Genomic DNA, 16,132 nt, shown 5'->3' with positions numbered 1-16,132 from the left:
TTTCAAACTCGAAGCTGAAAAGGTAATGAGGTAATAACTAACCATTTACCAGAATTCCAAACACTTAAAAAAAAATCTCTCTCTTCTCTCTACAAACATCGCGCCAAAGTTTGAAAGATGCCACAACAAGGTACTAGTTTGTTTTTTGTTTAATCTTTTGTTATGTTGAAAGAAAACTTATTTTTGGTGTGTAATGCGTCTTTACAAGAACTTCCCGAAGTTCTACTTTGATACGCACAAAAACAGTACTTCCCCAATAAAAGATCCGATGCACCGGTTCCACTTCCTACTCTCACAAACCTCCTTCTACTTCCAAGCCCAACCAGGTATGCTTTACTTACCATTGTTATGTATATGCTACTTTAATCAAGTTTTCATTGAGGAATGCATAGTTAAGTCAATGCCCCTAAGGTATCCCTTTTTATTTCGCCTCATATATATGTTGTGTGAGGTACATAAAACGAATGCAATAGTCCATGCCTTAGCAAATATTATGAGTTTGATTTAATTTTGTCTGACTTGGATTAGGAAATCGGTACAAGATCAACACTTTCGTTAATTTTTTAACAGTTGAGAAAGATGAGGGGGGTGTTTCTTGTATGAGTTATACTTGTTACTGATCTTATTTCAGTAGAAAATGATGGAATTAAAAAAAAAATGAGGGTATCTTCTGTCTTGTTAGTTTCAGATCAGTAGAATTCCCTCTAATACGGGCTTGAATGCTTTAAGGGAGGGAGAGAAGGAGCCGATAAATGTTACTGATCTCATGTGTTGCGTACTATGCAAGGCATTGACTAGCTAGGCAAGTTGCGTGATATCTATTTGATAAAATGTCGGACAAAATTTTGCTTTTCGGTATTCATTCAAGTTTGGTCTTATTGGTTGCTAGTTAGTTCCTCTGACAAATGCATATATATATATATATATATTATGTAAAGGAGACTTCCTTGTGATCTGCCCTCATAAGGATGTAATGGCTTTCGTGGTGTTAATACGTGCTAATCTTAGTATATACTATGTAGGAAGGTGCCTACCTACTTTATAAAGTGGACTTCACAAGTGTTTATATCAAATTCAAGTGATAATGAGCTAAGTTACCTTGTGCACTCAGACTGCCTCAAGTCGAAGTCTCAATTTCACACATTAACTACTCTCACCGCTCATTTGCATAAATTATAGTTATGCAGACTTCTGCTGCCTGTAAGTTTCCGGTTTATTTCCTTGAGCCTCATAAGATTATAACTAACTTTTCATATTGATATATAGTAATATATAAGTGCATGCATTTCCTTAACGAAGTGTTAATAATGAGAGTCGTGTGGTATTATGCATGCACCAAGGACTAGCTGAATTACACTTATTGCTTCAAGTGTAGCTTTTAGCAATCCTATTTGTATCAAGAAAAGCAGTATGTTTTAACATTCCTATTTTCTTCATTCATATTGTATCAAGAATCACGGAATGTAATTTCATAATTATTTATAGAGCTAAAATTATCATTTGGGGTGCGTAACTAAGAACCAATAACCTGTGGTGAAACAAAAGAAAAGAGAAGAAGCAAACATCATACGTCCATACTTTTGAATTTTGATAGAGTAATAATAAAAGTGCCTTTAAGCTTAGGTGCTTAAGTGGACAAAAAATTTCTATGTTTTCTTCAGTTGACTTATTAAAAGGTTGAAACCGGTTTTAAGCTGCATGATGAACGTTACATTAAATGTGGTCCTCTCCAGAAGCCTAGATTTGAGCTAACCGCGCGTCCCTTTATGGAAGTCACTTTTTGATTGTAACTGTTTGCTAAATCAATAATAAAACTACACCTTCTGTCACTTGACTCACTTCTCGTATGGCTGGTGTTCCTTGAATACAAGTAAGGTTTGAGTTTCTGGTCTGAAACTTTGAGCTGCAATGTAAGTTGCCTCCGCTGCATTGACCATTTGATTACGTTTATGTAAATTTTGGTTATAAGACTTGTTGTAGTCTTTATGCTTGACTTGTCGCAACATAATGAACAAATAGAAGGCCTGAGCTACTGCAACTTGAGATGAATTGAAGATGGAGCGGATTGTTTCCAACTCCCTAACGATATGCCTATTTTCCATTTTTACATGTGAAATAGGTGGTGAATTTTGATTGTCCACATTATTACTATCATCACATTTGATTGCATTTTGTTCAGAGTTAATTCCCAGTTAGACACAAGTCCAATGATGAAGACCATGCACCTCCTTTGGAGTATAGTTCTGAGGTAGTTATAAATTGGTGCATTTGTAAATATGGTAGGCAATGCATTGCCTGCATTATTCATTTTCATAATATTTATAATATATTTTTAAATTCGAACAGGTATTGGAGTTCTCTAGCAAGAAGAGTTACACCATTGAAATAGATGAACTTCGTCTTGAATTCATCGACTTTATCCAACAATTTATCGAGTAGTTAATTTGGGTAAGTGGGCTTCCATATTTTCCCTTTGTTTATGTATATATACTTTTCTTATCGTTTTTTTTCTTACTTGTACAATATACTCTTTTTTGATTCACTTGCTTTTTAATTTTATATACTAATCATAGTGGAATGCGACTTCATGATATGATGTAGGTGTCATGGATCGATTAACATATGAATAGATTGCAGCTAGGTTTTTTGGTGTTGGAAGTCGCCTAACAACAAGCTAAGATATTGCTAGGATAGTATTGGCGTTATGTAGTTTTTTTTTTTAATTGTGATTCTTTTGGTATTGGAATGACTTCTTTTGTTGGGAGTCAAACTAGATGATAAATACTTGGTTTGATCGATGAAATCAATAGAAGTTAATTGTTTTGAATATTGTTTCTTTCTTCTCGAGTGGATGTTGTTTCTGTATCATAAAGCAGGTTAAAGTTATTTTGGTTGTGATGTTTTGATAAATGTATGTGGATGTTGTTTGTCATAAAACAGGTTAATGGGATTTTGTTTATGACGTATAGGATGCAGATTGAGAAATGAATACGATCGAATACAAAAATGAGAAAATGTTTTTTAAAAAAATTATTTTCATTTGTCTCACTTTTGGAAAAAGTGACATAATATCTATTAAAAGTGACACAACTGACTACTCTTATGTGTCGCTTTCTTTTTCATACGAGTTATATGGAGTTGACTCCCAAAAGTGACACAAGAAGTAGTAAGGGGCATTTGTGTCACTTTTGACGTACTTGTGTCTCACTCTGGTCCAAAAGTGACACAACTAGTATATTTAATGTGTCACTTTTGACGTACTTATGTCTCACTCTGGTCCAAAAGTGACACAACTAGTATACTTAATGTGTCACTTTTGACGTATTTATGTCTCACTCTGGTCCAAAAGTGACACAACTAGTATAATTTAATGTGTCACTTTTGACGCATTTATGTCTCATCTGGTCCAAAAGTGACACAACTAGTATTTAATGTGTCACTTTTGACGCATTTATGTCTCATCTTCGGTCCAAAAGTGACACAACTAGTATAATTTAATGTGTCACTTTGACGCACTTATGTCTTCACTTTAGTCTAAAAAGTGACACAACTAGTATATTTAATGTGTCACTTTTGACGCACTTATGTCTCGCTCTGGTCCAAAAGTGACACAACTAGTATACTTAATGTGTCACTTTTGACGATTTATGTCTCACTCACGGTCCAAAAAGTGATACAACTAGTATAATTTAATGTGTCACTTTTGACGATTTATGTCTCACTCTTGTCCAAAAAGTGACACAACTAATATATTTAATGTGTCACTTTTTGACGATTTTATGTCTCACTCTAGTCTAAAAAGTGACACAACTAGTATATTTAATGTGTCACTTTTGACGATTTATGTCTCGCTCGGTCCAAAAGTGACACAACTAGTATACTTAATGTGTCACTTTTTAACTAAATTATGTCCCACTCTCGTCCTAAACGGATACAACTAGTGTCACTTTTGAGACAAGCAATCGTGACATTCTTTCTTAAAAAGTGACACAAGAGGCTATTCTTAAGTGTCACTTTTATTAACAAAAAGTGACACATTTAGTAAGGCTTTTGTGTCACTTTTGGTAAAACTTTATGTGTCTCCATTTATAGGTCACTTCAGAATTAGTTTCAAAAGTGACACAAGTGACTTCTTGTGTCACTTAAAAAGTGACACAGAAAGCCCTTCTTTTAGTAGTGTATCGTGCAATGAATAGTATTGGCACGTGATAATGTGAATTGTATTATAACGAGAAACATTGAGCTTCAGTACAATTAACTATACTGGCATGGGATAGAATAAGAATTATTATGAGTCATAAATGTATGACACCTGAATAAATTACGTAACGAAAACCCTAGAACCTAACTACCACAACTCATGTGATTTGCCCTGTGTGGGCGTATGTGATATGATTGGCCCCTGTATAAGGTGTATATATAAGATGTTGATTGACCCATGTGTTGGGCAATCGTAGCTGAATAGTGGCTTGATTATTCCGTTCGCAAAATTAGAACGAGACGCGCGATATTTTATGCCGAATAATGGCAGTACTTACATAATGGCTTTCGTGTGAGGGTTACCTAGTGTGCGGCATCCCGCTCAGGGTAGTTACGCACGGAGTGGTTCATTATGTAAGGGGAGGCATGTGGATGTACATGTTCGGCGTTGGGAAGCGATTGTGGTAGCCAGGGAAACTAGGTAAGACATAGTTACGACATGATTTTAGGGACACGCAAAGAAAGCCTTAATTAATATAATTATGGCAATATGTTGTTTAACTATATATCTTTAAATATATGGTTGTATATGGCTTTGCAGAAGGGTGGGTCAGACTAATTACTTGGGTAGAGACGGCCCACTCTGTAATTGAGCATGAAATGAGGTAAGTATAGAACATGCTTGGTTGGTTATTAGTCTAGTTAGAACCTAAGGCGCCTCGTGGAGGAACTAAATGTCTTTTATTATGCGTATGGTTTGTTGTGTGCTTAGTAGGAAGTTAAGGCGCCTCAGTGGAGGAACTACCTGCCTTACTTATTGTAGTTAAGAATGTCGTATTAGTTGTTGGGAGTTAAGGCACCTCGGTGGAGGAACTAACTGCCTTATGGATTGTGTATGTATATGTATAAATATAGGTTGTATTTTAGAGCAACTCACATCAGCATTTTTATAATGCTGACCCAATTTGCATGTTTGCTTATCGGGTGTGTTCATTAAATGAACATAGTTGATAAGTCTTGACAGGTTTCATGTTGAAGAAGGTTGGTTGCTGTTTGTGGTCACATTAGCGTCGCATTCAGGATATGTTTTGTTTTCCCTTAAGGTGTAATAGATTTTTAGTTGAGACAAATGTTGTTTTATATTTTTCATTTGTAATTTTAAATAAAGAGTTATTGAAAAGAGATTTGTAACCTAATCTTATTTGTAAATTTTTGTAATGAAGAGGACTTTTGTTAAGTTGAAATTTTTATTGGTTTTAATTATCCGCGTATTTAAACTATTTATGGGTTTTTGGTAGTTGAGAGTGCGTCACAGTACACCTCGAAGATCGAAGAGTCGGGAACAAATATTGTTTTTCCGAATTCTGTCGAAATTTGGGGTGTGACACTTGTCCTCAAGCAAATATGAGAAATTAGAATAAGTGACCAAAAATGGAGTTCTAACTAATCTCATTTCGCCGAGTGCGATTGTATTGACCATATGCAACAAGGCCTTAAACTACTAGAAATTCCCTAGTGGATGAGTTATAGCATCGTGAGAGTTCTCCAATGAAGGTACTCACAAACTTCATCTATACTACAATGACTGAGAAATAAAACTATTGTTTCCTTATTTATGTCTCAATGATTTATACATCTCAATAGTATTTAAACAAGAATGATCATTCTAAAACTTAAACTAATACATGCATAATAATCAAATCATCTTAAGATAAACAACTATACAATGAACTATGATATGAAATGCAATGGCAAGTCCGTTTCTGAAACTTTTGGGTAGCGTGCCTAAGTAGGTTCTCATAAGGAATGTGTCAAAACACATAACACTCTAATTTTTTCACTAAAGTTTGCTAATTCCAGTGTGTAGTGGGCACACATTTCCTCACAATCTCAATGACAATCTATGGAAACCGAGGTCAATCAAACACATCTACCACTTACTATCACACTAACATATTCCTAATTGAGCTAGAGGTCTTTATTAGGTGATATGGGGCGTAGGTATTGGTTAAAGAATGAAGGAAATAGATATTCAAAAAGACAAGTATGAGAAAATAGGGTCTTCATATTATGTAAGTAGAGAAAACCTTGTTCTTTTTCTTCTACACTTTGTTTCCATCCTTAGCCTTTTTATTTTGGCTTTTTGACTCTTTTGATTCTATTTTTGGAGTTTTTATTTTATTTCTATTTTTCTTTTTCTTTTCTTTTCTTTTCTTTGGATGGAAACTTCTTTTCTTTTTCTTTTCTGAAACAACTAACTAATTTTTGTTTACACAAGTTTTTCTCTTTTCTTTTCTTCACTCATCCTATTTCTCATACTTATCCAGATAGGTAGGCTAATTTTATTTTTTATTTTGTTTTATTGGGTAAAGGATTTCTGGTTTGTGAACAGGCTAATAAAAAGCTCAGTGGGGCAACCAGCGGATAATAAATTTCATATAGGTGTGAATTTCTTGTTATATCGATCCAAAGAGGGCCTAAATTCTCGCTTAGAATATGGTGTGGTGATCAAGCAAGTGGATGTGTGATTTCTCTACTCGGAATTTACTTCTCCCTTGTGTCATCACTCAGATATTTCACTCTTATGAGGCTTTTAGGCTAGATGCTCACAAGATATGTATTAAGTACTCTAACCTAGGTCTCAGAAAAATACTACCAAGTACAATCAAAGATGCTCATACGAGATGTTCGTGAAAAAATGCAATCACTATTACCTACGCATTAATCTATGTTTCAAAAATTAAATCCCAATTCAAGTACTACGTGAGCTTTCTAGACTAATATCATCATAGAGAAGGGAACAATACCATTATAACTAAGTGTATAACATAAACTTTTTATTTGAATTTTTGAAATTTTATAAGACAAATAATACATAATATACAATCTAATATGTGCTTAAACATTTACATCGTGTTTCTATACCACCCCCAAACAATTTGGGAGAAGGGGGTTCATGAAACAATTTAATAGCATAATTAAATTATGTAACTAACTAATTTTTATGATTTTTAACATTTTATGAATAAAAGTGCGTAATTTACATCCTAAAAGTGTCTAATTTTTGCAAATATTTCTATCCCACCCCCAAACAATCGAACGCTTTGTCTTCAAAGTGTAAAGAGATAAGGAAAGAATTTACCATAGAAACGTGGCAACAAATTGGTAGTACCTGTAACAGAAATATTGTAAAGAAGATATGATAACATGAAACACAATTAAACTGTTTCGTACTAACTAACACAAACTCTACTAGAGTAAACATAACAGGCAAAGGGTGGCAAAAAGATTTGAAATGAAATACCAAAATACGCCACCCCGAAACAAAATTTGAAACTCTTTTGAAGTTTGAAAATTTTTGTGGCCTATACTCCATTAAGGTGGTATTTTACAAGAAATTCTATGGGTCTTTTAAAGTCAAATTTCCCTAGACTTAATGTGGGGTCATTTTAAGTCAGATTCTCCTAGACTGTGCGCACCCCCCAAACAAGTAAGAACTGGGGTGACACAAAATGGATGATGTGTGGTCAACTATAAACTAATAGCCAAAAAAGTTGGGTGTCTAGCCATAAAAACATGATACTAAATGCACCCCCAAACAGAATGAAATTGTATAATTGGAAGCAATTATGTAGAAGAATGAAAGAAAACTTATGTAACCCATCAAAAAACATATGCAAACCATCATGTTGTTGTTGTTTTAAAGAGTTAAAAAGACCCAAAAGATGAATTAGTGATATTTTAAGTGAGAAAGGAATGAAGTATGGATTTTGATGTCTTTCATGAGGCTTATATGAGGAAAAATAAGACAAATTAGGTTTCTCACTACACTCGGTCAAAGCTTGGCTCTCAACTACAGGAATGGTGTACTCATAGGATTGTGTACTAGGTAAACACTCTTCACCGTGAGGGTTGAAAAAATTATAGAGGGTCTCTGAGGCAATAAGCTCAAGTGCAAATTCGAGGTTCTTCTGAAATGGTGGGTGAATGGATGGCTTAGTTGTGGTAGATGGTTGGATTGTAGGAGGTGGTAACTCAAGTGGATGGTGGTCAATTGATGGTTTATCAGTTGGTGGATCCTCACATGCTCTTAAGAAATCATAGAATTCTTCATCTAGCTTAGCTAAATCTATAAAGTTGTGGTTCATGGCTTTATCTGTAAGAATTTCATCTATGTTTTCCATTGTTATTTCCTCAACTGCCAAACAAAATTTAGATTCACATTGCTCTAAAGATGTTACTTCCTTTAATTCTTGCACATTACCTTGTTCATGCCTTAGATTAGAATTGTTGATTTCTATTTCGTCACTCTCGTCCTCTAAAACAATATAAGTTTCCTCAATGGCATCATGGTCATCCGAAACAAGTCCTATAAAGTCGTCTTCAAGAATTTCCTCATCCAGGTTGTGTGTGGAGTTAATATAATGGTTAATGGGAGGGTCATGGGAAGGTAATGGTTTATGAAATTCATGGCAGGTCTTAACTAGGTCGAATGGTTTGGTTATGGGAATAGGTTGTTCTACTTGTGTGTTGATCTCTGGCAAGGTTGAAAGTTCTATGTTAGCTGAGAGGATCATGGAAATCATTTTGGCTAGATTCTGAAGTATAGTTTGGGTTTCTGCATTTTGTTCTCTAAACGTTTTTCCATTGTTGGCTATTTGTTGGGAAATTTAGTCTGGGAAGGGTGGCAAGCTAGATGGGTGGGTGATTTCTGGCATGGTGGAAAGGTCTGGCGTAGGTGAGGTTAGCATCAATCTTGTCCGTTCTAGGTTCTGAAATATTATTTTATTTTGGGCCATTATTTTATCAAATGTTGTTAGCAGAGGGAAAGCTTGGTGGTGTGGTTCTGGTTGGTATGATGGGCAACGAGAAGCCCAATGGTAAGGACTATCGCAGCATGAACATGGTAAAGGGTTTACATAATAATCACATGATTGTTCGTCTACATATTGATATGCCATATTGGTTTTAAAAATATATTCTAGGACAATTAATAGGCAAACAAAACTCTAACTATAAATTTCTAGATAGGCATGTGCGTTGACATTTACGAAAAAGAAGCCTGATTATACTAGAATTAAACTCCTCTAACAGAAGAAACGAGGAGTGGAAGGAGTACCTGAATGCCTCCTTGCTACGTATTTGAATAGCGTCTTGTATATGCGAGTTCAGTGTAATTAACAAGTTAGAAACACTAAATAACTTGAAGCAATGGAAATTTAGACTAACCTGTGAAAATCGGGCTGGTACAGAAGAGGGCACGGGTCGCGCTCAGAAATGGCCTTGGTAGGGCGCGGGTCGCGCTCAAGAGGAACTCGAGTTACAGTGTTTTGGGCATGGGGCGCGCTCAAACTTTGCCTTGTATGGGCGCAGGTCGCACTCCTTCCTAGCTCGAGTTACAGTGTTTTAAGCGCGGGTCGCGCTCAAACTTTGCCTTGTTAGGGCATGGGTCGAGGTCTCCAAAAAATTTGAAATTTTTACAGTAGTTTGCTAAGACGTCCAGTAAGTAGCCTATAAAATTTCAGAACAATCGGAGCTATAAAAGTTCTTCTACTACCCTGCAAAGTTTGCGAAACAGTTTTCGGACACAATACAAACAACCGCATGGTTAACCAATCAAAACAGAGACAAAAATCGCCAAACTTTTACTGGAGACTTCTGACAGATCATGCGTGTTTCTGTAAAAATTTTAAAGCAATTGGAGTTCTACAAATCCTCCTTATTGGCTATTGTTCCAGAAATTAAGTGTTGCAAAACTGCAGAAACACACTGGAAACAATCCACTAGTTTGATGGTCAAAACAAATCAAAAACTCTTCAAACTTTTACTGTAAACATCTGACTTATTATAGATACTTCCGTAAAAATTTTAGAATTTTTAGAACTTCCTAAGTAACCTTACTCGACAGTTTTTCCAGACACTTACGGTGTAAAAGCTGAATTATAGCAGTGTAAAGATGGTAATAGTTCACTAGGTAAACCAACTAGGAAAAATCTGAAAATATTCTTGTAAACCAACAACATATTAAATATTATGTCTGAAAATTTTCAGAATTTCTGAAAATCTAGAAATACCTTTACCGTAGTATTTGTCATTGTGATTCTGCAATCTTAAGGGAGCGTGGGCGCGCTTTGTGCAAGGCAAAAGGGAGGGTGGATTAAAACAGTGAATTTCAAGCATGAACAGTAACGAAAACATGAGAAACAAGAAAGAAAAATTAAAAGGGTGGGTGGGTAGAGAATGGGGGATTGCCCCTTGGATTCAAGCAATTAAATTCTTGTCCTGAAAGAGTTTAAGATGGCAGCGGCGCCATTTGATAACTGTAAAAACTCAACTAGATTACTATAACCTTATTCTTACGGTATTAATTATTTATTTCCTACTCTCACATATATATTCAAGCAATATATAAAGTACGGAATCGTTCCACTCCTAAACTAGCAAGACATAAATGAATTCAATTAATCAAACACAAGGAACCAATGGTGAGAACAATGAGAGTAGTGTTGTGATTTATTTAAATTAAAACTAATTAGAAATTAAACTAATTTAACTAAGCAATTAAAAGGTGAATTTAATAAATTGGAAGAACATAGAGGGGGGAAATTCCACCATGCAATTCGATTGGCTATTAGTTAGTCATCGAATCGAATATTGATCTCTAGTGAATACCAAGTCCTCTCGAATCAAGGTTCCACTAGCATGAGAGTTTAGCTCCACCACAAATCTCTTTGATGGTGGCTCTAAACTCTAGTTCATCATTATGAGGTTTATCTCTAAACACTCATAATAATGAACTTGAAATTCTATTCTAAATAATAATATTCTAACAAGCAATTATTCTCACATGGCTTCTTTAACCTCCTCTAATGGAGGTTTTAGCCTTGCTTCATTGGATAAACAATATTAAAACAATAAGATGAAGACATTAAATTAAAGAGACAAGAATTGAATATTAAACTAAGGGTTTTTATTGAAGGATTTAATGGAGGTTACAAAATAAATTATTCTAACCTAAACTAAACTACAAAATGAGAGAGAGAGAGAGAGAGAGAGAGAGAGAGAGAGAGAGAGAGAGAGAGCCCTAAATTATTCTAAACCAAAGAGGGAGTAGTCAATATTTGTTTTAGCCTTAACCCTCTTTATATAGGAGAGAGTTAGGTTACAATTTCGTGCATAGGCTTTTAGGCTAGGTTATGGACCCATAAATCAAGTCCATAACCCAATTGGGTAAATCCAAGACTTCCAATTCTGGTCGTGTTACTGTAGCACACGATTTCACTAACTTATACTATTCTGATCGAGTCAAGGCCTAGACCATTGGAAAGAGCTTTCTGAGCCGGTCATTTTGATATAAAATGGACCTAATTCTGAGGCCTAAGTCCAAAAATATGGCCTTTTGAAGTTTTGTTGACTTTTCTTCAGCTTTCTAATCCGGTTTGACTTTCACTTAACAGCTTTGACTTGAGCTTTTTCTCCATGAAACTTGGGCTTTCTTCATAGAACTTTCATAGCAATCACTTTAGCTTCTTTTAGCTCCTACTTAGTAACGAATTGACATTTATTCAACTCCGAAGCCTGAAATACATAAAAGCACGATAATAATGCTAACTCTTACTTATTAATCATATAATTAGTCTAAAGCAATATTGTTAAAGGGGTTAAAACTACAGTTTTTGGCTCTTATCAACTAGCCCCAGCTCGTAGATAGTTATAGCCAACCCCTAACTTGGAGATATTGTAGGTAGCCCCAGTGTGGAGCTTGATTGACCTGCACTAGATCGAACTAATACTAAAAAGAAATTATAACCAAATGAATGGTAATACTAATTATGGAGATGTACGGCGCATTGAACTCAAGTCAAAACTGAGTTGAATTGAGCATCCATGGATGCGGTTGTAGATAGTCTGCAGTTCTTAGTGTAATAGACCTGCACAACTAATGCAGCCCCCTGTATTTTCATAGTATAGCCGACCTGCAAAAGATCTATCTATCGCCAAACATAGAAAATTGAATTAATGTATATGAAATAGTCACATTCTCTTTCTGTTGAGATAGTCTGAAACTCGCTTCAGCATAGAAACATTGTTGAGTTCCTGGTTTCCTTTACTGGCTATATTGGCCATGGTCTCCGTTTAGAACGGTTGGATGTACAATATAGTAATCTTACTCGAGAGCGGAGACATTAACAACATGTCACCACCATCGAGCTACAAGTGTGCACAACCATTCTTAGGTAGATAGCTACTACACTAGTTGAGCTGATTGGATGGCCATAGGAATGATTCTGTCTAAATTTATCATGTGCCTGCAAGCCAATGCTTAACTAGACATCAATGGTAATTGCATATGCCTTACTTATTAGAAGATAACATAAGACGTATGGTTTGCATAAGGTTTGGTGCCACTATGTGCTTCACATGTGGACAAATATTCTTCTAAAAGCAATACTGAAAGTGCATGGATGCATAAAAAGCCAAAGAATTATCCTGGCCAAACGTTGTTCAGGCAACAATGACCAAAGTTGATTAACAACAACATGCATGAATATATAACAAAGCGTATGCATCAGAATATGCCGTCCCGATAAGATGTCCAGCGAACTGAAGTTGTCAAAAATGGATGTTTCAAGCGGAAACGAATTCGGTCAAAGGCTTGGAGCTAGTTCAAATTCTCAGTGCACCCTTCTGATTTCATTGTGTATTTGAATTGCCTTAGCCAAAAAAACTATTAGCATTGGTGAAATTAGTATCAGTTATGGTCTCATGATGAATCAAAAGAGGTGAGTTATGCATAAGATTTCAACCCCACCATCAGAAATGCATTGTTCGCAATTATTAGCACTGCAAGCTTGAGGTTGTGGGATAACCGTAGTGATTTGTAAATGGACTCTACAAAATTTTTGCTCACTCGAGATCAAATGGTCATTGAACCGCTATTAATAAATGGGCTATAAAATGAATGGCCCGGGTCGCCATTCTTAAGTAGTCCCATCTAGTGGAACTCATGTGAAGCTTCGTCTAATGATGACTGGTATAATCTTTTGTGATATGTAAAACTAGATCTTTGAGATATTGCATTCACATCAAGCTATAGCTGAATAAGTTATTTCACCAAAAGTAGTAAGTTGGTAACGCATATACCGTTGCGACTTGCATGTAACAGAACCCAAAATTAATGGAAACTTAAACTTGATGGCAATAGTTTCAATCAAGTTTCATTGTATACACATATCTTTCGAGAAGTGAATAGAGTAGCTGATTATTTTCTAGTTAACATCAAAATGTTGAATTTTCTACTGTACACTTTACACATCCTCTAAATTTTGTTGTACAGAACATTGTAAACGAGGATGAGAGTGGTACTAGCTATTTATGTAAGGAAAAGTTGAATTAATACAGGTGGGGTCTGCCTAACCCTTGCTTATTTGAGAAAAAAAAAGTTTCATTGTATAAATTAATTGCTATGATTCAATAAGAAATAATTGCGAAATGAATGAATAGATTCAGATCTAATGTTCAAGAACAATACTTGTAAAAGACGATTTTCAAGTAGCAAGTGCAATGCATAAGCCACTGATCATGTGCAAGACATCCAATTAGAAGGAGGTCGCAAGAAGTTAGCTAATGCCTCCATGTGAAATTCAATGGAAAATAACAGGTGCACAAAACTAGAAGCTAATGGAATATGTATGACCAGTTAAGATTGGTACAACTTTGTTGGCAACAAAAAATTATATTATTCGACCATAAACAAATGATTCCAAAATTGATCGTAAAGGAGTTTTGAAAGGAGTACTTATCTGATTGCTTATCAGCGAACTGGTTGCCATTCCTCAATTTGACAGATTATTTCAATCAATTGCCGCTTCAATTGACATTGCACCCTTATAAACTCTGGTAGATTTCCGCTTCGATTACACACTTCATGAGCTTGGAAATTAAAATTTTTAGAAAGACTGATAGAGTAAAGTAGATGAATGTCCAAGAGATTTGACCTGCAGACGGCACCAATGTAAATGTGCATTTTAGTCAGGACCTTACAACTCTAGAGAATTGGGGAAGATGGAGGTTTAGTATTGATTTGACTGAGCTCGCGTTCGGTACGAACTGCCTACGTATCCAGTCTCTAGTGAACTTGAATCAAATCTGTCGTAGTTCTTCTTGATTGCTCTTTTGGATGGGAAATGGAGATTGATCGTGGAGAAAGAGAAGAAGCCCCCTTCTTGGAGAGTGGAGAGCAAATATATAGAACTTTTCCTCCCTTGGTGCTCCATCGGTTAATGACATTTAGTATTGCATTCTTGTTTCATGCATGTATTAATGTTCATTTTGTAACCATTTGGTAACATACTCCTGACTCCTGGGATGACTGATTGTAGTGATCCAATAGGTTGGTCTCAAGATATGATCAATGACAATAACACGTGTCACAAATATATTGGTGACAATATATGTCCCTCACAGTTCCCACACACAAAATCAACAGCTAATTAAATAAATGCACCCAGTAACGCCACTACTACTTTGAGGATGTACACATTTGTATTTGGCTGATCAATTACTTATGTCCGGATCTCGAATAACTTCCTAGGTGCTAGAAATTAGAATGCATGCGGGTGCAACCAACACAGCATGGGTTAGGCGCTTCTTTCCCCTATACGGCTACAGGTTATTACATTTTCTCTCTCTCCTTTAAAGAACGCGCCCCCACCTACAGTTTTTTTTTCATACATTGTTTTTTCGTTTTTTTGATTCTGCCCTCGCCAAACACTATTATTACAATCCCATGCCATTCGAAATTTCGACAATTTCATCGGATCCGATTCTGCCATTGTCAAACACTATTATTACAACCCATGCCATCCAAAATTTTGACAATTTCATCAAAAATTCTGGACAAACTTTCACACTATTATTAGATAACTGCAAGCAGTGGGGGCGTGAGTGGAGGTAGAGAAGAGAGAGGGAGAGATGGGTTTGTGGTGGGGAGAAAGAGAGAGTTAGGTTTGGTTGAGAAGGAAGGAGGGAGAGGGAGAGTGAAAGAGAAATTGGTCAATAATGAGGACAGACAAAAACTAACCAAAATACTTTTTGGGGTCACATACCAACTGTAGGTGGGGGCGCGTTCTTTAAAGGAGAGAAAATAATTCGCAAATTAATGATTTCATGCCTAATTAACGAATTATTCCGTATCATTGATAAATACGATATTTTTAAACGTTTTCCAAATTAAACGAATAATTCGCCGAAATGCTAACTATGGTTAGTAGGACCTCCTTACATCTAGAGCAACAAATCGGGTCGTGGATTCAAATTTGAATTTTGGAATTGGGGTTTTTTTATTAATCCGATTGATTTTGATTCTAGATAAGTAGCATAAAATAAGTGTGAAAAATAACAGGCGCATCGCGCATGCCAGAATAGATTTCACGCTCATCGAGCGTACCCAGAATGCTAGTTTCAGTAAAGAAAACTCTAGTTTTGAGAAGTTGCGACACCAGCCAACTGTTGTACCATATACGCTTAATTAAGCACGTGGTCGGTGGAAGTCAAATTTGACATAATAGGAATCATTGTCACCAAGTACGATACGGGTTTAAAACGGTGTATTTGAAAAAAAAAAACTTAGTTTGTGTTTTAAACGGAACGTCTCGGGAAAAAAACGGACAAAAAAACATTAAAAAACGTGGGACATAAAAAACGGGTTTAAAACGGTAAAACGGGTTTAAAACGTATAATACGTACAATATGTAAAAGAAACGGTAAAAACCGATGATAAAGAATATAATAGATAAAGAATTTGATTTTTTTATAAGAATGGAAAAAAGAATTGACACATAAAATAAAAATAAAAATAATACAAATGAAAGAAAATTCAAATACATGAAAGTATCAAATTATCATTACTCATCCAAATACTAGAAGTTTT

General features: G+C 35.5%; 1 long non-coding RNA gene across 1 annotated transcript; it reads left to right on the top strand.

Annotated features, from left to right (window-relative positions):
* Positions 1 to 1,751: 1,751 nt before the first annotated feature.
* On the top strand, positions 1,752 to 2,827 carry LOC147510320 (uncharacterized). Its single transcript, XR_015216764.1, has 3 exons — positions 1,752 to 2,248; positions 2,347 to 2,448; positions 2,602 to 2,827. It is a non-coding gene; the product is annotated as an uncharacterized LOC147510320 (long non-coding RNA).
* Positions 2,828 to 16,132: the final 13,305 nt, after the last annotated feature.

This window comes from Coptis chinensis, chromosome 3, assembly GCF_015680905.1.
Source record: "Coptis chinensis isolate HL-2020 chromosome 3, ASM1568090v1, whole genome shotgun sequence".
Classification (NCBI taxonomy): domain Eukaryota; kingdom Viridiplantae; phylum Streptophyta; class Magnoliopsida; order Ranunculales; family Ranunculaceae; genus Coptis; species Coptis chinensis.
This window is presented reverse-complemented; position numbering and strand designations above follow the sequence as displayed.